The sequence below is a fragment of the Lissotriton helveticus genome, chromosome 5_1 (assembly GCF_964261635.1).
Source record: "Lissotriton helveticus chromosome 5_1, aLisHel1.1, whole genome shotgun sequence".
In the NCBI taxonomy this organism is placed as follows: Eukaryota; Metazoa; Chordata; class Amphibia; order Caudata; family Salamandridae; genus Lissotriton; species Lissotriton helveticus.
The window spans coordinates 1,019,412,241-1,019,438,220 of NC_136065.1; the positions used below are offsets into that span (position 1 = coordinate 1,019,412,241).

Below are 25,980 nucleotides of genomic sequence, written 5' to 3' on the forward strand. Positions count from 1 at the left end.
TTGGTCCCCAGTCGTCCCGATCGCATCCATCGCCGCCTGCGCCCGCCGAATGTTGTGTCGCGTTGCCCGGTGCGGCATAAATCCCCCCTGGTCCGGGTGGACAAGGGCAGAGATGTGGGGAAGCAGGCGATTCGCAAGCGCCTTGGCCAGGAGTTTGGCTTCAACGTTAATAAGGGAGATGGGGCGGTACGACTCGTGGCGCTCAGGGGGTCTGCCCGGTTTTTGAAACACCACAATTTCGGCGTGACGCCAGTCCGGGGGGAGGCTACCCCGCTCCCGAGCTAGTTCCAAGGCCCGCCCGTAATGCGGCCCAAGCTGCAGGTGGAATGTCCGGTAGAATTCGCAGGGGAACCCGCTGGGCCCAGGTGCTTTACCCGCATTAAGTTGACCCAGTGCGTCACCCAGTTCTTCAGCTGTCAGATGGAGATCCAGGGCGTCGCGGACCTCATCAGGTACCGCTTGTGGGCGGACCGCTGTGAGGTAAGCCTCAATGCATTCGGGGGAGAGGCTCTCACGAGAGGCATATTGATGCTCGTAGTAGCGCGCAAAGCTCGCTGCAAGGACCGATGGGTCCGTAATTACTACCCCTGCATCGTCGACCAGCCCCGGCAGGGTGATCGGCTGGAAGGCCTGCTGACACAACCGGTGGAGCATGGTGCAAGACTTGTCGCCCCATTGGTACACTCTACTACGTGTAGCCAGCCACGCCTGGCGGGCCTCATCTAGCAAGACCGAGGAGTAAGACTGTTGCGCTTGTAAAAGCAGCCGCAGCGTCACATTATCGGCCGCCTCCCTGTGTCGTGCCTCCCGTCTCTCCACGCGTTCCGCAGCTGTGGCTACACTTTCCAGTCGGGTCCGGCGAGCAGAAGCGCACCAGGCAATATCGACAGACCTCAGGGCAGGTTTCATGGCCTCCCACACCGTCACCGCATCAACCCCCTCGGTTAGATTATCCTGCCAATAGTGGGCAATTGCACTGCGCAGATGCCGGGTGTAGCCCGGTTGCTGCAGGTGCCATGTAGACATCCGCCATCTGAACGGTTGGCGCGCTTTACAAAGGTCAATCTGAACCGCCACAGGGGAGTGGTCGGACAGCCCGCGAGGCCGGATCGCCGCCCCCCTCACCCTGTCTAGGAAGGCCCCCGGTACAAACACACAGTCTAAGCGCGAGAGGGAGCCATGCACCGCAGACACATAGGTGTATTCTCGTCGCTCTGCATGAAGATGCCTCCACACATCCACCCATCCAAGACCATCAATCATCGCACACAGCTTTGTAGGAGAGGCCACAGCTGCGACCCCTCGCCCCCTCTTCCTGTCTAAGGTCATATCCAACACATCGTTCCAGTCACCACCAATCACAGCCAGGGAACGGGGAAGTTCGGCCCACAAGGCAAATAGTCGCTCCGCAAGGGCCCACTGCAATGGGGGGGGGGCATACACACTACCAAAGATTACAGGTTCCACACCAATCTTCCCCTGCACAAACACAAACCGGCCCTGAGGATCGAGCCATTGACGCTCATGAGTATAGGCTAATCGTTTGTGGACCAGGATTGCCACCCCCCTCGAACCCCTAGTAAACCCGGCATGAAACACCTGGTGGAAGCCAAACCTCTGCAGGCTCAGTGCTTTAGTACCCAGCATGTGCGTTTCCTGGAGAAGGAGCACATCAGCCAAGTCCCTTTTCGCCCGACGAAGCACAGCCCCCCGTTTGATCTTGTCCAGGAGCCCCCGGACATTCCAGCTCAATATACGCATAAGAGTACCAGACGGCACAAGTCGTGGAGCATCAGCCATTGTCACGATGGGTCTGTTCCTGCAATCCCCGCAGCCCAACCCAGACTCCCAGCCCTCCAGCTGCCAACATCATTCGAAACACGTGCACCCCAAAGAACACATCCCCAACCCCCGCCACCCCGCCAACCCCAACCCAACCCACCAGCAACCAAACACCCCAGGTCCCCCCTCCCCCACCCCTATACCTCAATGAACAATGAAGTATCTGTCGCGGCATACGGTACTTCAGACCCAAAACACAGCGTCTAAAGCCAGTCATACCAACGCATCCCAACTAGGCCCCCCCTAAAACCAACTAGGCACACTCCTAGAACCACCCCCCAATCCCACCCGGAGGAGACAGCCCATAACATGTGCCCCGAACCCACTCTAAGAATACAGCAACATCAGAAGTAAGGCACCACGAACAAGGGGGAACCAGACCGTGAGGGCCCACACACCCGCCAGGGAAGAAGTCAATACTGCACCAGTCAATGTCCGCTCCATCGATCAGAGCTCAGCAGCCACTAGGTATGATCATCGATGAGAGGCAACCAGTTGGCAGCCCCGGCCGGCGACAATCCTGAGTCCTCACCAGGTTAATCTGTGTCAGGTTGAGTGTCCCCCAGCAGGGGATCCCGGGACAGGGCCCTCCGTCGGGAGCGGGATTTGCGATGGCGTTTCCCCCTGCCAGACGGGTTGCTCCGGTCCTGCGAGGAGCCACGCGGCGACCCGGAGTGCAGCCCCGGCTGGACGTGCGGGCGAAGCCTGACAGTCTCATCGGTCCAATTGAAGACAGCCTCCGGTGTATCAAAGAAATAGGTCTTTGAGTTGAAGATCACCCGAAGGCGAGCCGGGTAGAGCAGCGAGTACTGGATTTTTAGACCACGCAGCTTGGCCTTGGCTTCCAGAAAGGAATGTCTCTGCTGGTGAACCAGTTTGGTGTAGTCTGGGAATATCATAATCCTATGATTGTCATAGAGCAATGTGTCCTTAAGCCGCGCTTCCCGGAGAATAACATCCCTGTCATGGAAGTTGAGGAGCCTGGCGATGATCGGGCGAGGTCGCTCCCCAGCCGGCGGCTTCTGCGTCAAGGCGCGGTGTGCGCGCTCCACCACGAAGCAGCGCGACAGGGTGTTCGGGGGTAGCCAGCCCTCCAGCCACCGGGACAGGAAGACATCCATAGGCCCTTTCTCACAGTCCTCCGGAAAGCCAACAAAGCGCAGGTTGTTCCGTCGCGCCCGCCCTTCGGCATCTTCCACCCGCAGCGCCAAGCCTCGTTGAGTCTGTTCCATGTCGGCAATCTTCTTCTTAAGGGCGCCAACATCTCCCTCTACTGCTGTGACCCTGGTCTCCGTTTCAGTAATGCGGGCGACTGCGTTGCGAAGGTCCTGGCGCAGAAGCATCACATCGGCACCCACCGCACCAATCTTTGCATCTAACATGTCGCGGGACTGGGTAATGGCCGTCAACAGCGCCGCATTGTCCGGTCCAGCACCCTGGCCCCCACCAGCCGCTCCAGCACCGCCACCAGGGCCGGTGAATTTGTCGATGGGCCCAGTCTTTGTGGCAGCCGCGCCCCTGGTCATGGCGGCGGCAAAAGCAACCGGTTAGTAGCACGCACCTGCAGGGGGTCGCACCGCCTGAAAGTCCGTCACTCAGGCCCCAGCCGGGGCGCCCGGAGCACACCAGTCCACTCAGGATCCACCCGTCGCCGAGCCGCCGGTCATAGGCAGGTACCCAGGTAGCGCGGCCCCACCAGATCCCAGCGTGTGTAAGCGCCACTCGGGGCACCTCTCCCAAGATGTCCGCCTCCTCCACTCAGTGCCAGCGCAACCAGCGAGCTCCAATGAGGTCAGAATGTCCAGGGCCCGCAACAACCTCCCCGGGCACAGCGCCCTGCTACCGCTCCCACAACGCGGCACAGGGGGAGGGGGGGCCACACTCACAGGTCGATGGCACCCACCGCGGGCCGGAGCCCGGTCCGCACCGGGCCCACCGGCACTCCTGGCTCGTCACAGGCACTGGCCGCCCCAGTCCGATCCACCTCGGTCCGTGGGGGCGGAGGGCGCAGCGCTCGCCGATGGCAGGGCGCAGCGGTCAGCTGCAGTGGAAAGCGCCGTGTCCCCAAAGGTGGAGGGCCGCCAATAGCAACAGCGGAGGGCCCCAGGATCGGCGAGGATAATCACGAGTGGGGGCCGCCAAACTCGAGGCCCCGGCTCTGCCAAGGTCAGATAGGCCGCAGCTCCACCGAAGCCCCCCACAGGCACGGGCCCCCACTGCCGGCGATGTGGGGAGAGATAGGGCACTCCGCGATGGGCCGCTGGCAATAGGAACGCCGCCAGGGAGCGGCACCACTGGCCCCGGGTCGAGCCTTCCGGCCCGGGCACGCCAAAATTGAGACCCCGGCCTGTCCGACGGGCACCAGGCCGCTCGCTGCACCCACTCGCCTCTCCTCCCCAGAAGATCTCCGTGCGTTGTCCCGGGCACCGGACGGCTCCCAGTGTCGTTCGCCAAGGTCACCTCGGTCGTGGAGCACTCTTAGGGTTCAGGGGCCAGGATAATGCCAGGAGAAATGTCGGGCCGGCGGGAGCTCTAGCAAGCCACGTCCGCCATGATCGCCCGCTAAGCCACGCCCCCCCTGGGACCTCGCTTTTGTTGGGTATGGCCTCGGGCACCTGGTGATAAAGAGTACGAAAGTTTATCATAGGTTTTATTGAGAAATATTGTTGTAACGGGTTCTGAATGTATGCCTGATTGCATGCAGTAGTGCAGTATGCACATCTGGAAGGATGCTTGGGGCATAGGCTGTTAAGATTGACTACCGGACTCTTCGGTTCAAATGCGGGTTCTGAATTCTTCCAGATGAAGTTGCATACACACAGATTTGCATGCAGCTTCAGGTCCACATTGTTCATATTGACCATTCTTACCTGTGAGAATTTATGCATTTCAAGGGCTCTCCTGATTTTTGTGAATCCAGAATACAAACCCTGGGAAGAATGTGTGGTCTTCTGCTGCCCTTAGCTATCCTGGTGCTACTTTGTGCTACTACGTGTTTTCCATGGGCGTATATGTCAAAGGGCACCGTAGAGCAAATTGTTATAGTATTTTAGCAAGTTATCCAGATTATTAGTCCTTTATCTTGGGAATTTGCCCCGTTATTCTCCTCATGGAAGTAAACTCATAGCACACTACATATCGCCCCTTTCTAGCTGGCCCATCTTGCTGTACCGGATTGCCCAACTGACCAGCCCAGAACTGCTGCTGTACATCTTTTGAGTGCTTCTCGCGCCAGAACTCAGAGGTCCTCTTTTCTGTTTCAAGCTACATATCGAAACCGGGAAGTGCTGGCTGAGTGGCACAAGCTGGCGAATGTTTAGTACCACCCCCATCTATTCCCTGTGACTTCAGATGTTTCACCAAATGATCACTTATCTTATTCCTGTGAAGGCTGTATTTGCATTTCGGAGGATTGATCCTCCCTGTGAAGAGCGGAAGGCAACATGGTGCATTTTCTTGCCTATGTACGTATTAGCAATGATTCATCTGCATTGTGCTGAGAGGTCCGAATCTAGGTACAATTTAATATGTTGCCTTAGTTATTATTGGGAACTATTAGCCGCTATTCCATAAACCTGACTGACTACTCTTCCTGGTATCCAAGAACTATTGGTTTCCTGGCTGAATCTACTGCTACACAATGTTACCCTCTCCACACTCCCATCAGCTGCTAGACCACACACTAAATTACTGAAGATAACTGCCGATATCTCCTCACTAAACACTAGGAGGCCTTGAAATCTCCAACCAAAGAACAATCCACTTCTGCCAAAGCTCAGAACTCTGCTTAAGACGAACCTCTCCCACCAGACTTTTGCTGGAGCACGGAGTTGCTCTCTACTAACTCATCAATCAAAACTCAGTGTTTCAGGTCGATTGATCTTTGATGTTGACCAAGATGTAAGGAGCTGCAGTCACTCATAAACGTTATCAATTACCTTTCTTCTTATTCAGCCAATAAAGAGATTTAGGGTGGTGATCAAGGGTTTTATTTTATATCTTTTAGTTTGTCATCTTTACAATAGTATTATTTTTCAATTCTCATAATCAGTAGTTAATATAATCAATCAATATTTGATAATACAGTACGTCAATATATTAGTCAATAATGATGGAACAAATGTGTTCCATAAAGATGCTCCCTTTTCTAAATAAATCGAAAAATTAAATGCGAGAGGGAAAAGGCGTCAGTTCAGATACCCAGGAAGAGTTCCGATGAGAGATTCAAGCATCCTCGTTAGTATAAAAAGCTGGAATGTATTCTCAGCTCAAATAACAGCAGACCAAGAAATAAGCTAAGACTACTCGTGAAGAGATGTCATTGAAAATCAGTAGTCTCCTGTCCGAGAGTCTGAAGATAAGGGACCCCCGCTGCCTTACTGAACATTAGTCTAAGAACACACACTAATATAAATACATATTTTCTATTTTGCAGCATTAATACTCTTTCTTCTTCATGTGGCCAATAGGATTTCAGCATGCACCTGGTAACCGCTATACTCCCCATTTTCTCACCCGACTACAATAATCTTGCAGTCTTTTGTTCTTGAATATTGCAGCACATCTTTCTTGTTTTAAAAAAACGTCTTCCCGTGAATTATCCACTCTATAGTCTGCATCTTCTGTGGTGGGAACCTTACTATTGGTTGTCTAATAAACAAGCATTGGAAATGCAATAGGTCTCGCATTAGGAAAGTTTGAGCGATTGGTATTGTAAATGACACTTTTTTTTATTTATGTGTTGGTTTTGAAAATAGCAAATTTAATAGCTTTGTCAGTTACAATGTCAATAGTTTTAACTTTCGCAAATGTGACACCTATAGCATTTGTAATGCAATGTGTGTTGTATTTATGTGACTTACATGTATTGATATTACAAATAACAATGGCTTTTAATTTTGTAAATAATTAATACTTAAATAAAAAATGTTGTATTTTATAATGGCAATAGCTTAAACGTTTGTAAATAAATTTTGTGAAGATTATGTTCAGTGTATTTTATTGTGACGAAAATCCAAGAACATTGCATTTGCACCTACACACACACACAGAGCCACACACACACACATAGATGTGGTGGTGGTGGATCTGGGGGATATGGTGGTGGTGGATGTGGTGGTGGTGGTGATGGTGGATGTGGTGGTGGTGGTGATGGTGGTGGATGTGGGGGTGGATGTGGTGGTGGTGGATGTGGTGGTGGTGGATGTGGTGGAGGTGGTGGATGTGGTGGTGGTGGATGTGGTGAAAGTGGTGGTGGATGTGGTGGTGGTAGTGATGGTGGTGGATGTGGTGGATGAGGTGGTGGATCAGGTTGTGGATGTGGTGGTGGTGGTGGATGCGGTGGTGGTGGTGCATGCGGTAGTGGTGGAAGTGGTGGTGGATGTGTTGGATGTAGTGGTGGATGTGGTGGTAATGGGTGTGGTGGATGTGGTGGTGGATGTGGTGGTAATGGGTGTGGTGGATGTGGTGGTGGATGTGGTGGTGGATGTGGTGGTGGTGCATGTGGTGGATGTGGTGGTGGTGGATGTGGTGGATGTGGTGGTGGATGTGGATGTGGTGGTGGATGTGGTGGATGTGGTGGTGGTGGATGCGGTGGATGCGGTGGTGGTGGTGGATGCGGTGGTGGTGGTGGATGCGGTGGTGGTGGAAGTGGTGGATGTGTTGGATGTGGTGGTGGATGTGGTGGTGGATGTGGTGGATGTGGTGGTGGATGCGGTGGATGTGGTGGTGGTGGATGCGGATGTGGTGGTGGATGTTGCGGTGGATGTGGCGGTGGATGTGGCGGTGGATGTCATGGTGGATGTGGAGGTGATGGTGGATGTGGTGGTGGATGCGGTGGATGTGGTGGTGGATGTGGTGGTGGATGTGGTGGTGCATGCGGTGGATGTGGTGGTGGTGGATGCGATGGATGTGGTGATGGTGGATGCGGTGGTGGTGGTGGATGGGGTGGTGGTGGTGGATGGGGTGGTGGATGTAGTGGTGGTGGGTGTGGTGGATGTGGTGGTGGTGGGTGTGGTGGTGGTGGCGGTGGTTGTGGCGGTGGTTGTGGCGGTGGTTGTGGCGGTGGATGTGGCGGTGGATGTGGCGGTGGATGTGGCGGTGGATGTGGCGGTGGATGTGGTGGTGGATGTGGTGGTGGATGTGGTGGTGGATGTGGTGGCGGAGGTGGAGGTGGAGGTGGTGGTGGTGGTGGATGTGGTGGTGGTGGATGTGGTGGATCATTGAGGTCTATTTTGCATCAATGTATAAAAGTTTCTTAATAACTACACAATAATGTGAAAAGGTGGCGCATAATTTGTTTCATTCACAATGTACCATATAATTTGCTTTTCAAAGCCACATAATAGCGCTGTCGGATAATTCGGCCCGGAGTTGCAGCATTTTGTCAGTCTCGTCCCCACCCTGCGGGTCATCAATGACATCGTTCAGTACTGGGATCTGGACGAAAACAACTGACAGTGATTGAGGGGAGACGGGGGGTGGCATGTGGCCAATTTGTTCAAAAGAGAAGAAAGGGTAAGCTAGAGCAGTGCAGGGTGCGCAGAGTATACGTGCTGGAGAGAGACTCAGTGCTCAAGGTGCTGGTCGGAGTGAGGGGGGCTGGAGATGTGGTGACAGAGGGGAAAGGGTGGGTGAAGGAGCGCGAGCTGGTGCTGGAGAGAGTGGCAGGAGGGGGAATAGAGGTGTTGGAGATGTGGAAGAGAGAAAAAACAGCAAGCTACTCCTGGATGACGGGCGTGGGAGGGGGGCGGTTCTGGAGGATGGGGGAGGTAATCGAAGAACAGGGCGAGAGAAAAAAAATCAAAGTAAGTGCAAAAAAATTGAGAGGAGAAAATACCTTTACCGGAGATAGGAAAGGCTATAGTCTGAACCCGTGCTCAAGGGGGGTGGGGAGGGGGTCAGTGGTGAAGGGGAAAGGGAGATAGAAGTCGGTGCCGGGGAGGGTGAGAGATAGGCGGGAGCAAGATCGACGGCGGAGTCGGGTTCATCGTTACAGCTGGTTGTGGGCAGAGAATGGAGAGTGCGTTGCTGGAGAGAGTGGCAGGAGGGGGAATAGAGGTGTTGGAGATGTGGAAGAGAGAAAAAACAGCAAGCTACTCCTGGATGACGGGCGTGGGAGGGGGGCGGTGCTGGAGGATGGGGGGAGGTAATCGAAGAACAGGGCGAGAGAAAAAAAAATCAAAGTAAGTGCAAAGAAATTGAGAGGAGAAAATACCATTACCGGAGAAAGGAAAGGCTACAGTCTGAACCCGTGCTCAAGGGGGGTGGGGAGGGGGTCAGTGGTGAAGGGGAAAGGGAGATTGAAGTCGGTGCCGGGGAGGGTGAGAGATAGGCGGGAGCAAGATCGACGGCGGAGTCGGGTTCAACGTTACAGCTGGTTGTGGGCAGAGAATGGAGAGTGCGTCCGGGGAGGGGGATCGGTAGCGAGGGCTGAGGAGCAAGAGGGGTGAGAACCAGCGGTGAGGGGCAGAGTGATCCAGTGCTGGCAGATGAAACAAGACGAAGGGCATTGCTGTGGGGAGGGGGGGAGTAGAAATGAGACACGGCGGGAGGGGGCGGAGCGGGGAGAGCGGCATGAGGGTGTGAAGCAGCAGGGGCCTTTGAAGTGAAGCTAAGCTTCACTTCAAAGGTGTGGGAGGAGTGCTGCTGGTGATTGACTGGCGATTTGATGATGTGCACGCGCATTTTAGGTCAATGCGCAAGCGCATTGACCTAAAAGCGCACGGGCACAGCATCAAATCGCCAGTCAATGGCCAGTCTAGGTAAAGCTTATTTAAGCCCCTATATATCTCGCTCCCGCTCAATGCGCATGCGCATTGAGATAGGTCGCTCGACCTAAAAACAAGTGTCTATTGACTAGATAATAAACATTAGCTCCTGAAATTGCAATGTCTTAATCGGAAAGATAATATCTTGCACAACGGTTGTTCAATGTGAAAAACAAGCTTTTCAATATTAATGGGCTTTTTCTAAAATGTATTATGGCACTGTCAGTTCATGTCAAGTTAAGAATCCAAGCTTCATTTCTATGTTACAGGCCAATGGTTTTCAAGCATAATTGCTTGCCTACTACAATTTTTGTGTTTGCCACTTTTCTTTTTTAAACGTAAAGTTTGCATTGCTTTTAATGAAGTATTTTGCAAATGACTAAATTAGCGGCAGCGGTTTTAACTGGCAGACCTACACTGTCTATCAGCAATGGCACTCTGCTATGGAAACTTCACTTCTAAGTGTACGAGATGATGATTGGTGCTTTTTGTTTTCTTAGGGATTGTGATGAAAAAAACATTTCAGAATCTAGTGGCACCTAATGGTTTGCTGGTAGACCAGACAACCAGTATTAATATGTGCTCAGAAAGTCGTCTGTAGATGACTCAAGGATTTAGAGTATCTGTGCACGAATATTTACATTTTAGGTTTCTGGATCAGTAAACTATGTGTGATTATACATGCACTTAGGAAAACTGGAGGGGAAGCATAATGTAAATGAATAAACTAAGTGATCTTAAAGCATACAGAATGTAAATAAATCAGCATTTATAAACCACTGCTAGGGAAAGGAACAGATATTGAGGAAAGAACGAGAAATAGAGCATAAGAAACAAGTTTAACACAAAAGATGGAGGAGCATTTGATGCTGATGTAGAGTAAGCAAGAGGAGTTTAAATGCAAGTGCTTGAGTAGAAGGTTCAGTTAAAGATCCCGACTCTTAGAAATCCCTTACATGCTTTTAAAGTGAAGAGGACCGGCAGCTGAATGTGCCTTGAGGAAAGCCCTCACAGCCCTCCGAATCAAATGAGTTTCTTTCTGATCGCTGTTAAAATCTTATTTGCAGCACCTTTTAGTAGTCCTTGTAGAGGTGGTCATTGCCACATCAACCTAAATCTTGCGGTCAGTTACTGCACGAATAACTAAAAACATAAACAAAGCCATATGCCCTGTTACCACATTGATGCTCTTCGTTAATGCCTCCTGACCTGGATACACCAGTATGGACCACAAACTCTGTAACAGTGCTTTATTCCTGTAGCAGGTTGCTTCCTGTGATAGTGTGTCCTTCCTTAATATCATGACCTGCATATTGACTGCTAAAGTTGTGAATGTAAGTAGATATAGGCAACTATAGATTTACTATACTTGGCTCCACAGCTGTGTATCTTGATGATATATGTCTTCAAGGTATGTAGATACAGTGCCAGGAATAGTAAATCTATACTCCTTTTGATCCAATTGCTTTCACGGTATTGGGTTAACCAATATTCTAGTCACAATGATATGGCAGGACGACATTTTGTGGCTTGATAATGTGAGGTACTACACTCCCTTCTCATTCTATTTTAAGAACCATGCTCACAAATATGGCCTTCTTGGGTTGGTTGGGGGTTGCATTTTGAAAGCACATCACTTTCTGATTTGGACTTGCTTCCTGTCTGGGCTCACAGTTTTACATAATCACTGGCCTGCTGGATCTAGTATCTTGTACTCATTTGTTCTTCAAAAGGACGCTCTGCCACATTCATTTAGAGAGTGTGCCAGGAATATGATTCTCTGGCGCAAGCCTATTCACTGCCTGGTCTTAATCTGTGATTGGATGACAAAGGTGTAACTGCTGCTCCTGCACATCTGGAGATGGTTTCAGATTTGCTAGAGACGCTGACAAACTGTGCCAGCACTACACTTCGCCAACCTATCCACATGTACACCTGCCATATAACCCAACAATGAGCATCTAGACCTGGTCGTTTGAAGGAGCATGGCCTAGAAAGGTCACTGAAACCTATGTATGTGTTTAATCATATGTCAACAGTTTCATAGCAGCATTGAGTCCCTCATTGAATCTAGCCCCTTTGTGTTGCTTTCATTGAGTGGAACTAACAGTGCTGAACGTAGAATCATTTGAACCATGGTGCTACAACACACATTTGTTGAAATATTTTGGTTAGATTCCTTGTCACCTTATTCTGGGTTCCACAGCTCATAGTTTGCTTCATCCCTTCCAGTGGGTGTCCCTGGGTAGGTTCTGCCTCTGACAGTGAAATATCTTAACTGTGGCCGGTGGTTTCACCAGTGCTACGCCCTGAAATGTGTGAGCACTGTTCTCTGCACAGGACCTCTCCCACAATCCTCTATTAATCCACTTGTAATATTAAGGGTATCTAGAACAGTATAAAACTGAGATTCAGTCGCCGTGTACATTCTGTAGACTGTGCCATTGCTTTTGCCAAGGCATTGCTAGGGGAATAGTGTTAGGAGAGACTGAGGCAACTCCCATATCCTTTCAACAAACCCAGGGTTGCATTCTTTTAAGTGAACCAGTGCATGGGTACCTAAAGGTTTAGATTCCAATGGGTTACGTACAACAACGTAGGAAAAACCCTAGTTTGGGGATGTGTGCTTCTTTACATTTTATTGTAAATTATTGCTTTTTTATAGTTTTAATTATTTACTTTTCGATTGCTTATTTACTGTTATGATTTGTTTTGTGGAATACTCTAGGTTGTTCAGAAATCAAAAGTATTTTCAAGGTGACGAGTAAATGGAACCAGTGTTCTCGAAGTGCTATGCATCTGGGGTTCTTCACACAAGGAAAGCTACACGTTGATTTGCTTGCTGTGCTCAGGAACTGTCGCTGAAAACTACAGAATTATCAGAATTTAGCCCGTGAGTATTTATCTCTCTCTGCTTTCTAAATGAGGCTGTAACAGTATTTGATCTGTTAAAATATTTGACACTCTGTTTACCGAATTTAAGAATGAAAAATCTCTACCTTTTGATAACAATTTTTGATGTGTTTGACATAACATAAGAAACAGTGGAGTGCCTTACAGAAAACATTTTCATTTTAAGTGGAAATCATCAATCACAAGGTGCTGTATCTAGAGCAGGACCATATAAAAAACTGGATGCTGTTTATGGAGCAGTGATATTTTAAATTTAAAGTGCTGTAAGTAGAGCAGGAGTATATCAAACGGCGTGCTGTATTTGAAACAGTATATCAAACACAGGGTGTTATATGTGGAGCAGGAATATATCCGGCAAGCGGTGTTGTGTGGTTTGAATCATCCTGCTCTGTTGACAGGTGTCATGGAGTGTAGTGATGCCTTTATGCTGTAGGATGTAATGTAGAACGCGGTTCATGTTGGAGTGGTGTTTTGAACTGGAAGCAGCGCCATACCGCTCCTCACCAGTGGGCTATTATGCTGGATTAAACTTCTACAAGAAACTCAACTTTGCCTGCTGTTTGTATTAGTATCAAATGGCGATTAGCGAGAATTGAATCAGCCCACTGTGAGACAGCACCTTTGTACACTGAAGAATTGAAAGGTTTGGCGTTATGGCTAACCCCTTACATGCAGTGAGCACCGTGGGCAGTGTACAAGGAGATCGACGTGTGGTATGCTATATTTCGGCCAAACGCTATATTTTTACATGTACTGTGTGTTTTGAATACTTGATACAAGGTTTCATTACCTCTTTGACGCTGCGGGTGCGTGTGGATCCGTGGAGAGCTTGTGCATGCGCAAAGGTGGTGCATACGCTTGCTGCTCAAGAGGCGGATGCGTTTCAGCTGGAGCGCACACAAGAAGGCATGACGGCACAGCGTTAATGTGAAGTGTGGTAGCCGTTTTGGGGCAAGTTTATCAATCAAAGCTTGCGCGCATTGCAACAGTGATGCACAACCTTGTCAGCAAATTGATCCGGCATGTCAGAGTTTGTGACGTGCACGCTTGAATTAATCTATGTGTCGGATTCCTGACGCATATACTTTTAGTTCAAAGGTGCACACTTTTAACTGGATTCTCGGGCTGCGTGTTTCATCAGAGACGTGCATGCTTTCAGAGAACAATTCACAAAACATTTCAAGGTATTTTATTAGTTTTAGAATAATATATACTAAATCAAGATTTAATATCATTTCAAACAGCAAGGTACTTTGTGTATTTACGGACGACAGCACATTTGAAGGGTGTTGGTGAAATACCAGTTAGTTCCAAAATACTATGGCTAATGCACAGATGTTCAATCAGCCAACATTATTTTTAAAAACACCAGGTAAACCGCCTTTAATTTGGAAAAAATGGTTTAAAAGTTTTGAGAATTACCTGGTAGCAAATGATGATGGAGCATTCTCAGCAGATAAGAAATTAGCCCTATGTTTCAGGTTTTTTCCAGGAAATCTGCTATTGAAATTTTCGAAAACTTAAAATATATTCCTGCATCACAAAGGGAAAGTGTACCTTTGGATGTATTTAAAATGGCAGTATCTAGACTGGAAAAGCACTTTATTAAGGAGTCCATTGGTATGATAGAACGCCATAGCTTCTACAAAAGAAAACAATTTGGGGAATAGCCAGTTGGTGGAGGAGTACGTTGCAACTTTAAGGGCGTTAGCTGCAAATTGTGACACATGTATAAGGGACCAATTTGTTTTCAATTGTAAATCGAAAAAAAGCAATACAGGCTGTTGGAATGCTGAAATCCTCAGCTATCGGAGGTTTTAGATATTGCCGAAGGCATTGAAAGAACTATTCTACCTTCAAGAGTTTTAACATCGAAGGAAGTTAAGGCAGGCTTACCAGTTGGCTCTGTTCAAATGGGGGATGCGGGGAGGGGGGGAGAAACGATTACTAAAGCGTGTAGTTTTAGGTCTAATCTTACCTGTTTCAGATGCGTTTCTAAATCTCATCCAAGCAATAATCCCAGGTCTCCAGTATTTAAACGAAAATTTGCTAAATTTAACAAAGTAGGTATTTTCCAATCGGTCTGGAGAAGTACAAAATTCAGTGCTGGCACAACAGTCAACAATGTTGAAGATGTAAATGATACTTTAGAAAATGTCGTTCTTACTTTACATGCTAACAAGGAGGATTACAATGTTTATGATGATAACTCTGGATTTAAGGCACCGATGGGTTTGGTACAGATAGCCATTGACACAATGGCTGATTCGTGTTCTCTAGTTGCTATACTCTGAAGTCAGTTTTAAAGACAAGTGGAAACGCATCGATTTGATGGACACTGATGTAAACCCTTTAGTGTTTGGCTATTTTAATATAGATATGTTAGGGTATTTTGAGGACAAGCTAAAATTTCTGGGACGCTTTATGCAACCCAAAGCATATGTGGCGATCAACAGTAAGGATATTGTTGGTAGGTATGATTTAAGCAAACTTGGTGTGATGCTCTGTCAAAGTACAGATTGTCCCATTGTTTTAAGTGGTGTGACGTTGGGTCATGTGGATGTGAAACAGTCTAACATGGAAAGAATTATTGAAAAATATAGTGTGGGACCGGTAAAGTTTTTCCCACCTCATTAAGCTAAAAAACAAAGGGGCTGTTCCTATACACTGCAAAGTCTTTATCATACCTTTGGGTGTGTACCAATAATTTAAGCAGCATCTGGACATGTTGTGTACTTATTGAATCTACAAACTGTGCAGAGTGGATTTTTGCTGTAATAGCGTTAAAAACAAAATGATGACTTGTGCTTATGTGCAAATAGTGTGGTAGATTGCCAACACCTGTCAAGAATTCAGGAGTTGCTGGCTGCTGTTAATGGAGCCCGATATTGTTCAGTAATTGATCTCAAATCGGCATCTCACCAGGTGATTCTGGAATAAGAGGCACCTGACCTGACAGCTTTTGGTATGCAATTTGGAGTGTTCATGTTTTCCAGTCATCCTTTTGGGTTTGCCTCAATAGCCAGCGTGTTCCAAAAGTTGAAATTTAATGATTTAGCTGCAACTAGGGACCAGCAGGGGTGGACTGGGAGCACCAGACCTCCGTGCATATTGTTATGTGAACCAACTCCAGTGGCTTTCCTACTGGATTGCAGGCCGGAATTTACAGGGAATAGGATACACCGCGCGAGACAACTACTGAGGTCTGTCTGTCTGTCTCTCTCCTCCCTACCCCCTCCCTCATCCCCCCTCTCCCCGCCCCCCTCCTTTTGCCGCGGAGCAAGATCCCTCGAGATGCACCGGCACTATTACGCATCGCTCTTGCATACTGGAACAAGCATTTGCAATGCAATAGGTATCGCAGTTGTTAGAGTTTGAGCTATTGACATTGTAAATGGCAATGCCTTTCATTTATGTGTTGGTTTTTAAAACGTAAATAAAAGGCATTGTAATTTACAATGCCAATAGGTTAAACTCTCTCAAATGCCAGCCCTTTTGCATTGTAAATGCTTGTCAAAGTCGTAACTAGGCCCGTTTAGGGTCTTGTCGCATGGATAGATGTCGGGGACGGGGGCCATCGGGCATGTGTTAATTTAAATGTGGTAAGAGGCCCCTGAACAGCGTCACGCTGTTCCTCACTTTGCACCTAAGGCTGCTAGTGACCCATATCACTTTGTAGTCCGGAATTCACCTTATGCCTCTTTAATCCACTGCCCTTTTACGTCAATTATGTAGATTTCTGCTTTTTTCCTTTCTGACATTTTTTTCTTTCTTCTGTTTCTCCCTCTAACCCCTTTGCGTGCTCTTCCCTCTCTTTTTCTCCGGAAATGTGTTGAAAATAAAAAATAGGTTGGGGGTGCCAAAAATGAGTACTGACGTGGATGGACAGGAAGGAAGGCAGACAGTTCAGATAATTCATTAATTTTAATGTGTTCAGCTGCACAGCGTGGTGCCGCACATCAGGCTGCACATAAGGCTGCCAGCCAGAGACCCATACATATCACTCCTGACTGAGGCAAATGGCCTGTATGGGGGAGGACACCCCCCCTCCCCTATACAGGCCTGTAATGATCATGTGCCAGTCGCATGGTGTACCATGCATGTAGAGACAGGCACGTGTGTTGAGCGTGTCCTCACGCTCTCTTGAGATCTATGGCGGAATAAACTTGCTTTGAATCCTTCCTGAAATCCCCCTCTTCACTACAACGCCTCGCAAGACGGCGGCACCACGCTGTTCAGGGCCACTTAACATTTCAATGAACACATTTACCAATCTCCAGCCAAAATCACAAGCACGAACCACCAACAATCCCTCCCCAATGCACAACCAATAGCTTCAGTACTACCACCCCCACCTTAAAATATGCGACCACCAGATGTGCACGCCGACCAGCACTGAAATAAAACTCCCCAACTTACACTCTAGCTGCCTTTTGTACCCCACCACACACACACTCATCCAGCAAAACAACTCATCAGTTGAGCATCCCCGAAACACAGAGCGGTCCCCAGTACATGTTTGCGCACTCTGCTCCACCCCAGCCCCCTCAACATCAGAGCCTCCCTGTCCTCTTAGGCACTGTTCCCCACAGGCTGCACTCACCCAATGCTTCGCTTGTAGTCCGCCCGATGCTGGCTAAGCTGGTCCCAGCACGGGACTCCGGTGCTAGATGGGTGGAGGTTCCTACTCCTGCATGCGGGTGCGCTCTCTCCCTCCTCTGCCATTTCTGCTCTCAACGCCTCCAGCACATTGGCAAGGGCATATGTAACTCACAATGGATGCCGTGACTTCAATCTCCGCGCGCCTGCTGCATGGGGATGAGGAGCCGCGGCAGGTGGCAGCGCGCTGGGGAGAGGAGGCGCCGCAGGTGGCGCGCGCGCTGGGGAGAGGAGGCGCCGCAGGTGGCGCGCGCGCTGGTGAGAGGAGGCGCTGCAGGTGGCGCGCGCGCTGGGGAGAGGAGGCTCGCGCGCCTCGGCCAGCACTCGGAGCACCCTGGCAGGCCCTGGGATCCAAGGGTCAGCAGACGAGGAGGTGAAAGGATGCAAACACGGTAATGAAAGTCATGCTACTGCTACGAAGCGGCCGGGGAGGCGGTCTCAGTGGCGCGAGGAAAATGCCATTGTGCTAGAGGGTGCGCTCATGTGTGTGCGGCGGCGGCGGGGGGGGCAAGGGGGGAGGGTGTGTCTCTGTATGTGTGCGTGCGTGTATGTGCGCTCGTGTGTGTCTGTGCACGAAAGCAGGGGAAGGTATGGCTGTGTGTGTTAGAGCTTCCCAGGAGACAGAAGATGTGCACACGCGCACGCGGCCTGCTCCGATTATGCGCGTGGCCATCTCTTGTCTCCTGGGAACCTGAGCCGGTGACAATAGGTCTCTGGCGAGACCGCGCTTTCGCGCGGTAATCGCCACGAGACCTAAAGAAGCACTACAATACACGAGGCAGTGCATCCCATATGCAAATAACATCCCCCTCATAGGACTCCCAACACTGAATGGGCAGATCACAAGACATAGCATCCTCACCTGGTACGAAGGAGGGGTGAAAACGGTAGGCACACTCTTCAACAATAACATACTGATGGACCATGAGGATTTCACACGGGAGAACGGGGTTTCAGGTGATTTATATATGACACATGCTGCCATACCCCGATATACAAAGAAGTACTGGGCTGCCACCAGGAAAGTGCCCCCAACACATGAATTAGTGCAGGCAAAGTACCTGATGGGAGAAGGGCGCCATCTAATAAAATGGTACAAAAGGGGGTGGTGATGGACGGATCATCTGAACCAATCAAACACTCCCACCCAGTCAACAGATCTGGGTTTAATCCATCACCGTTCTTTAGCCCACTCTGCCACACCAGTTCAGACATGGCCATATGCAAATCAATCTGACCCTGTGCCTCATGGGAACAGTACAGTCCGAACTGCCAAGCCATGCCTTTCCTGGACCGGAAACAAGCTTCCGAGGACCGGTTTCTGGCATTTCAGCCGTCTTCAGCCCGGCTTGCTTGAATCCAGTGGCAAAGTGAGCAAGGGACTCACGTCTGAGCATACCCTGCCAACTTATGGCGAGAGAAAATGTAGAGTGTGCATGACTGGTTTGGGCCGACCAAACAGTCTAGGCCCACAGCATTGGGCAAGCCACCGCTCCCGGACCCGCCCGCCCCCAACCAGGCATACCCTGCCTCCTGCTTTCTCGCAGCGCGAGAAGCAAAAACATTAAATGGTATTTAAAATACCATTTTATGTTTATGCTTCTCGCATTTCGAGAAAGCAGTGGGGGGATGCTCCTTCGCCCTAATGGAAGAGCCGCCCCTGTGTGCATGTGGGCTGAGGCGGGAAAGGGTAAATTGCAATGCCTCGTGAAAGCTGGGTGTCAGTTGCAGAAATTGCGTGTCAAAAGAAGGATCCTCTTTTTCATCCTGCATTTTTAAAATACGTTATTTCTTGTTTCTTGAGGCATGATTAAAGTTTGTAGCTCACATGTCACGCAACCTTGTATCAACTAAACTATGTAAATGTAAATGTAAATGTAAATGTAAATGTACAGGAATTTATATAGCGCAAATCACCAAGCGGTTTCTAAGCGCTTGCTTAGGGAACCCGTCCTGGTATTCCCCTGTGAGATAACCCCGGCAGGGTATCCGCAAGGTGAAAGCCAGGCATCCCGCCGCGAGGGGCCGTTGTGGAGATTAAGCAAGCTATTGCCCAGAGTCGCAGAGTGTGAACCCGTGAATCAAGTAGGCACCGGAGCGAGAATTGTCGAGTCCATGGACATTTTAGGACTCAAGACCCTGCCGAGCAGGGAATTGAACCCTGGTCCCGAGCTGACCTCTGCTTCCAGGTCTGCCTCCTCTAACCAGTGAGCCACACTTCTCCACATCTATCACCCATTTATTTGTAATTGCGACATATATTTCCAGTTGTTGCAGGCATAAGGCAAAATAGATAGCTTGAATAGTTTGTGGCTTGCAAGTAAATCTTATGCTTGTATGATTTTTATGGTTGTTGCAGAATTACATATGCTTTTTGCTTCAGTGTTAATTTTGTACGAGCAGTGTTACGCTTGCAACAAAACAACCTGATTTTGACAACGTTGTTTTAAATCTCTAGGTTTTGAATTTCTCGTAGTCTGTGCTTTTACTTCAATGTTCATCTGCATTCAATAGAGTTGGTGCTTTGTCACCAAAAGAGGAGCAGCCAAGCTGGTATTTAGGGCCAGAAGTTGCTACCTGTGTTTGCCCGTTGTACCCCTGGCACTGTTTTTGCTACTATCGTTTTAAGGGTAAGACAGTCAGTGGCAGAAACATAAGATGAATAGGACTCTGAGATGATCACTTTCTTTAGTAACCCATTGATGTCTATTCACTAGAATGCCAGCGGAATTGACATCACATGCCCTTTGGTCCCGTGACATCACCGGACGTGACATCATATGGCCTTTGATGTCGTCCCAGGAGTGCTGCCATGTGACCTTTGTCCCTGGTGATATCACAGGAAGTCCACCACTAAGGGTATAAAGTCTACAATTAGTGTAGAATTAATGAAACAGAGATATCTTTCATACTTTTATCATCTCATCCCATTAACCATCTCTACATCTGACAGCCCTGCCTCACAATCCCTTTCATGTACGTAGCTGCTATCTTTTTGTCGCCTCTCTTCCCCATCTTCCTCTAACCTCCAACTTCTCATGTCATACTCATCGCTTTAACAGTTTTTCTACATCACCCTGTAATGCATTCTCCTCTCCCATTCTCTTATTCTCACAGTTCCATTACATGTTCCACCCACTCCCCGTTTCTATTGTTCACTAGGTAAATAATTTCTAGACCCTTCCCTCTTCTATCCCTCCACTATCCTTTTTCAATACAAATAACAAACTCACATATCCGCCGCTCAAATTAATTTCCTATTCCCCTGTACTAATTCCCCACTAATCCTCTTTAGGTTCTACTGTAGTGTGCTACCTGCCAAAAAGTGCTTCAACACCTCAATAGGGGTAGCAAGTGGTATATATATTCAAACACTTCTTTTTTCTATCCCTCCATTATCATTTTCAATCTATATAACAGAATAACGTGTCCACAGCTCAAATTACTTTCATATTTCCTTATACCAGTTCACCACTTTTAAGTTCCGGAGTAGTGTGCTACTAGCTTCAAAAGTGCTTCGACTCCTCGTCAGAGGTGCGGAAGCGCTATATAAATACAATTATTATTCACATATTTTCCATTATATCGCCTTTTCATTCTCTCAACGCTGTATCAGATGGGTTCCATCTCTTCTTTTACCTTTCTTTGCATGCCCTTCGTTCTCATTTGAGTTCAGGGTATGCCTCTTACTTCCAACTTCATCACTCTAATTTGCTCCCATTTCTCTCTGCCTGTTTCACGTTAACTTACATCTTTCCCAGTTTCCCCCTCGACTCCACCTTTCTTGTTATTACTGCATCCCCTTTTCCATTAGACTAGCAGGTCTTGAGTTCTCTGTTTGCTCCCATACAATCGTCCTAATTATCTTTGACAACTAAATATAGCTTTTTCTTTGTTCACCCTCTCTAAATATCTGTTATACCTCCCCCTCCGTCCCACCTGCCTCAAACATTCTCTGACTTCAATCTTCCGGATTCTGTCTTCCTCTGTTAGGCTCCTTCTTTAGTAGCACCTCTCTTACCTCCACCTTTCATAGTTTTCATACCCCTCACTCTTGCCCATTTCATCTCTTACTACTCTAAAAAATTAAAAGTTTGACATTTGCAGAAGGCACTGTAGTCTGGGGAAAGATGTCAGCCAGGGTGCCTCACCCACCTTGCTGAAGGCTCTGGGTTTGTTGCACTCAGTGCACCCCCACACACATCAAAGGCAAGTCATAGCCTAGGAGCATTATGACGATTGCTCCCTGTACCTCGAATTATTCAGGCATGGTTAACTCCGTTGGTTAGGTATAATTACTGGGCATTATGATGCGTAGACTGATGGTACCTTCAGAAATTTGGAACTAGGCAGGAAATCAGGAATGCTTGCACCCTATAACCCCGCTAAATCTCCGTTTTCTATATGAAGTTTCACCCAATCGTTTCTGCTATTATCAGTGGCTGAAATTTCTGGGCCAAATGCACTAGCTCTGGGGAGTTACCATTAATCTTGTAACCCCAATTAGGCTAGTAATGGCTGTTACTGGCTCCATAAGGATTACTGTTGGACTTGCAAAGAGGCCCACAGAGATTTGTCTTGCAGGAATTTCTTTAATCTCCAGGCAGCAGAGAAAGTGAGAATGCACTGTCCATGTATGTGAGTTATTGGCCACACCTAGGAATGACTCTCTACCTTCCAGTAGCGGCCAGCATTGCTCGCGCCATGGGGATTTGCGGGGATTCTGGGGATCCCTTGACCCAACAGAGAACTCACTGGCCAGTCTCTCCTTGTCACCGCTCAACACCCCAAAATTTGGCAACCATGTCCTGAAGATGATCCTGACTAATTAGGATCGAAAAGCCGTCGATCAATTGTACAGCGCAATTCACGGCGCATTCTCAGCCTTGGTTCATAAAAAGTTATATATCTGCCAATCATTGAAGAAGAACCATTGATTCTTGTATATATTTTCTCTTCACTTCGTCACCTTGCGTCCTTCGCTGTTTTTTCACTTGTCACTTGCGCCGTCACTCATTGTATCACAAGCACAAAGTGCATCAATTTCCCTTGGGGTTGCCTTTGCATTTTATGCCCGCAATGCTACTATCACTGTCCTGTATAAACAGTGAATTTAAAGATATGATGCTATGAGCACTTTTGAAAAAATACAGGGAGTTTCTCCTTTTTGTCACTACCTTGTAATGTCTTGTACATACATATGTATCTGTCTTCCTTATTGAATCCGGTTCAGACATTGTTGTCAATTACGTATACTTACCCAGATCTCAACCTGGTCTATGGGTTTTACTCCTGTTGTTCTTTACTGAAGTAGCAACAAAAACATGCATTGGTTTAAATGCAAAAAGTAAAATGAAATCACGTACTGGGACTGCAATGCTGTGATTCCTGTCAGGTTTCTAAAAATGCTTTATTCTGCAAAGGTGCATGTAACATACTACAAGAAAACTGGGATCTAGGAACACTGCGAAGCATGACCGGACACTAGAAACACACAACATATAATCCACAGCCTGCAGACTGCCACTTGGTAGAGGCTGGGACCTGGAGTACTCAAAAGGTTAGGCTACAATTTAGGTGCTCAGACAAGTTGAAACATTTCAATGTTTCAACTTTGCTCTGTGCTTAGATGCCTCTTGAAGCAACTATTGTTAAAGAAAGAGAAACATAAAATTCCTGTTCCTCTATTCCTGTTGCTTCCTTTGCAGCCTCTTAGGCCAGGGGCAAGCCAGGGGGGGGGGGGGGGTCGCACATGCGACCCCTAAATAACATCCGTGTTTTACCACTCCTTGCCTTCCCATAACCCGTCGGGTGAGCAGTGTAAGGACCATTAAGCCACTTCTGCTACCACAGGCTTGGCATTAAATTAACACTGTGATGTTGCTTCGGATCGCATTTTTAGGTCGCGCCTACCAGACAGCACAAGGTCTCTGATTGCAAAAGACCTATTGTAGGCTTACCAAGAACATACCCGCCCTTTGCTTACCGTTGGTTCGCTTTATTGTTACTCATTTGCTTGCTTTTTCAATGACTCCTTGTCCATCAGGCATTGTATTGTAGCATTTATATATGTTTGGTTGTTCCTTCCATGGAGCATAGCCGTTGTACCGTATTCTTGACTGGCTGATTCGTGTCCTTCCACTGCTCACTTTTAGAGGACTTTTTGTTTAGTTTTTGGTTAAGCACTTCACAAGAGAGCATGTGTCCCCTCCACTCTCTCTTTTGTTTTCCCCATACTTACCCAGCAAAATACGCCCCATCCTTGTGCTCTGTTTGTTCTCTCCATTGTAGCTGCTCACGTTCTCTCCACTTTACTTCTTCCACTGCCCCTCATGTTGCTGTCTCCCTTGTGTTGCTCTCTCCTACCTGCTCTCTGCCTCTTTTCCCATTGCCTCCCCCAACCAGCTCCCCCACCCATTCCTCTGTTGTCCCATCACCCTGCTGTTCTTTTTTTAGACATATTTCTTGGAGGGCTAGGCAGCAGATTGCTGCAGCCTCCACAGACCTGCTTTTGGGCACCTACATGTTTTTTCGTTGTATTTAACCTACCTAAGAGACATCTGCTATTTTAGATCAGTTAATAAAGGATAAACAAAAATGGCACCCACATAATTATGTGGCATTCACGTGTCATGTGTTTTTACCAATACTCAGTGGCATTGCCAAAAAGCATTGGCAAAACCAGTAGTTCCCACAGGTGAAACCTATTGATTCTGCCATTGTTTGTATTAGCAACATCTGTCGACACACCAGTGGCACTTCTACACCTGGTGGATGGCCAGAAGCCTAGTAAACGTCTCTTTGGACCTCCTGTATTTTATGGAAGAGAATAATCAATTGTTCCTCACCTGCTCCGATGTTTAGAAATGCGTTTTATTAAGTTGTTGCACTCTCTAATATTTTTGTTTTCTTTTTACACTTTTACTATTATGATGCTCGGTCATGTACGCGAGGACAGTTGTTATCTTTGGCAATGCTAGACGTTTTGAGCAGTTGTTGTGTCTCCAAGTTCTATGTACGCAGCTGTTCTGCACAATCAGGGAATTGTCTTGCGCCACACTCTTTTTCTTTATGTTTGATAATGTTACACCTTTCCCAGTTCTTGAAAACATTTTAACCTGGTCTTTGTTTGCGCCCTTAATTGACTTAAATGGCCGACAGAAGTGCTAAGCAAAACATTCAGGCGTACATTAAGACTGGCTTCATTTTTCTTGCTTACAGAATTGTGTGCTAAATTTTCACGCATTTACAAAAGCCAGTACAAGGGGGGAGGGTTCTATGTGGCTCGTCAAATATTATGAAAGATTTTAAACTAGTACATTAATCTGTAAGACAATTGAATACAATGTAATTAGGGATGTTTACCAAAAGGTTAGGGATGTGTGAAGAACAGTGTTTAAATGAGGTTTTTTTATTATTATGATATTCTTACTTCTCTGATTTATGTGAAAATAGTGCATATTAACCCGTTCCGTGCTCACGTCGGCCAACGGCCAACGCGAGGACTACCTCCCTGGTGCTGCGCAGGTCCATTGGCCGACATAGCCCCGCCCACTGATTAAAACTCCCGCACCGTGGCGGAATTCGCGCCGCGGTTAAGGAGTTAAATTGAGATCCACGAGAAAATACCAATATTTGTGTGTGTACTAATTCTTTAGTTCAGAGTGGGCCTCCGCTGTATCACTTACAGATGCAAGAGATTCTCTGACAGTTTTGTTTGACCTGCAACACCCTCAAACCCCAAGAGCATAACTCAGTGGAAGGGTGAGCAACCCCTGCCTGGTTTCTTCTGTCTAAAAATATCATCATTTCCTTTTGGAGCTCAGGCAATCTGTAGGTTGTGACCAGTGGCAGAAGGCATTTATTGGGGGGGGGGGCAGGGGTGCGCGTTTTAAATTACCTAACGAAACGTCCTTGCTCTGAACCTCTTCTTTACAGGAACTCGAACCAAATGCTGGAACTACCTTACCCCGTGGTTCCCAAACTGTGCGCCGCGGCACCCCGGTGCGCCGTAATGAGGAGCCAGGGGCGCCGCGACCACAATGTGGAAAAGTGAAGCCTCTTTTCTTTTTTGCTGCCAAAATATGTCCCTCTTGCAAATCCCAAGAGCGCACTTCCGCTACACGTGCGTCTCTGATTTCTAACCTGCTCTGTATTTACAGTAAACATAATGCTGGCGATACATGTGTAAAACAAAGTTTGGGCATTTACACCCGTATCACCAGCATTATTTTTACTGTAAAAACAGAGCACGTTAGAAATCAGACATAAAATATAAGCCAAGCCAAGGCCTTCTCTAAGCGAGAGGAAGGCCTTGACTTTGCCTATGTTTTATGTCTGATTTCTAACGTGCTCCGTTTTTACAGTAAACAGAATGCTGGTGATACGGTGTAAAATGAAGGTTGGGCATTTACACACGTATCACCAGCATTATTTTTACTGTAAAAACAGAGCACGTTAGAAATCAGACAGGGGAGGAGCTACGCGGGCACCCTAGATGGCCGCGTGAGCACAGAGCTCTCCGGACCCCCGCCGCTCTTTGCTATTTATCCTGATGATATCCTGAATTCTTGGACGGATTATTGAAGAGGAACCTGGGCTGATCTCTTTACTCGCTTCAGAATTTGATTTGGACCCGGGGAACCGAAATATCGTCAATTCGAACTTTCCGGGCCCACCCTGCGGCGCGCCGGGGACTTGGTGGCGTGTGAGGCCGGGACCAAGTTGAACAACAACAGCAGAGGGGTTCCCCCAGTTGCCCCACCCCAACTTTCGGTTTCGTTTCTGCGCCTGGCAT

At 48.0% G+C, this 25,980-nt stretch overlaps 1 protein-coding gene across 1 annotated transcript in view; it reads left to right on the forward strand.

The window, feature by feature from the left end:
* DNMBP (dynamin binding protein) overlaps positions 1–25,980 on the forward strand; it is a 534,728-nt gene that overhangs the window by 47,312 nt on the left and 461,436 nt on the right. The window contains exon 2 of the mRNA XM_078643534.1: positions 12,340–12,504. The gene's annotated coding sequence lies outside the window, so the exon portion shown is untranslated. The remainder of the gene's footprint in view (positions 1–12,339; positions 12,505–25,980) is intronic.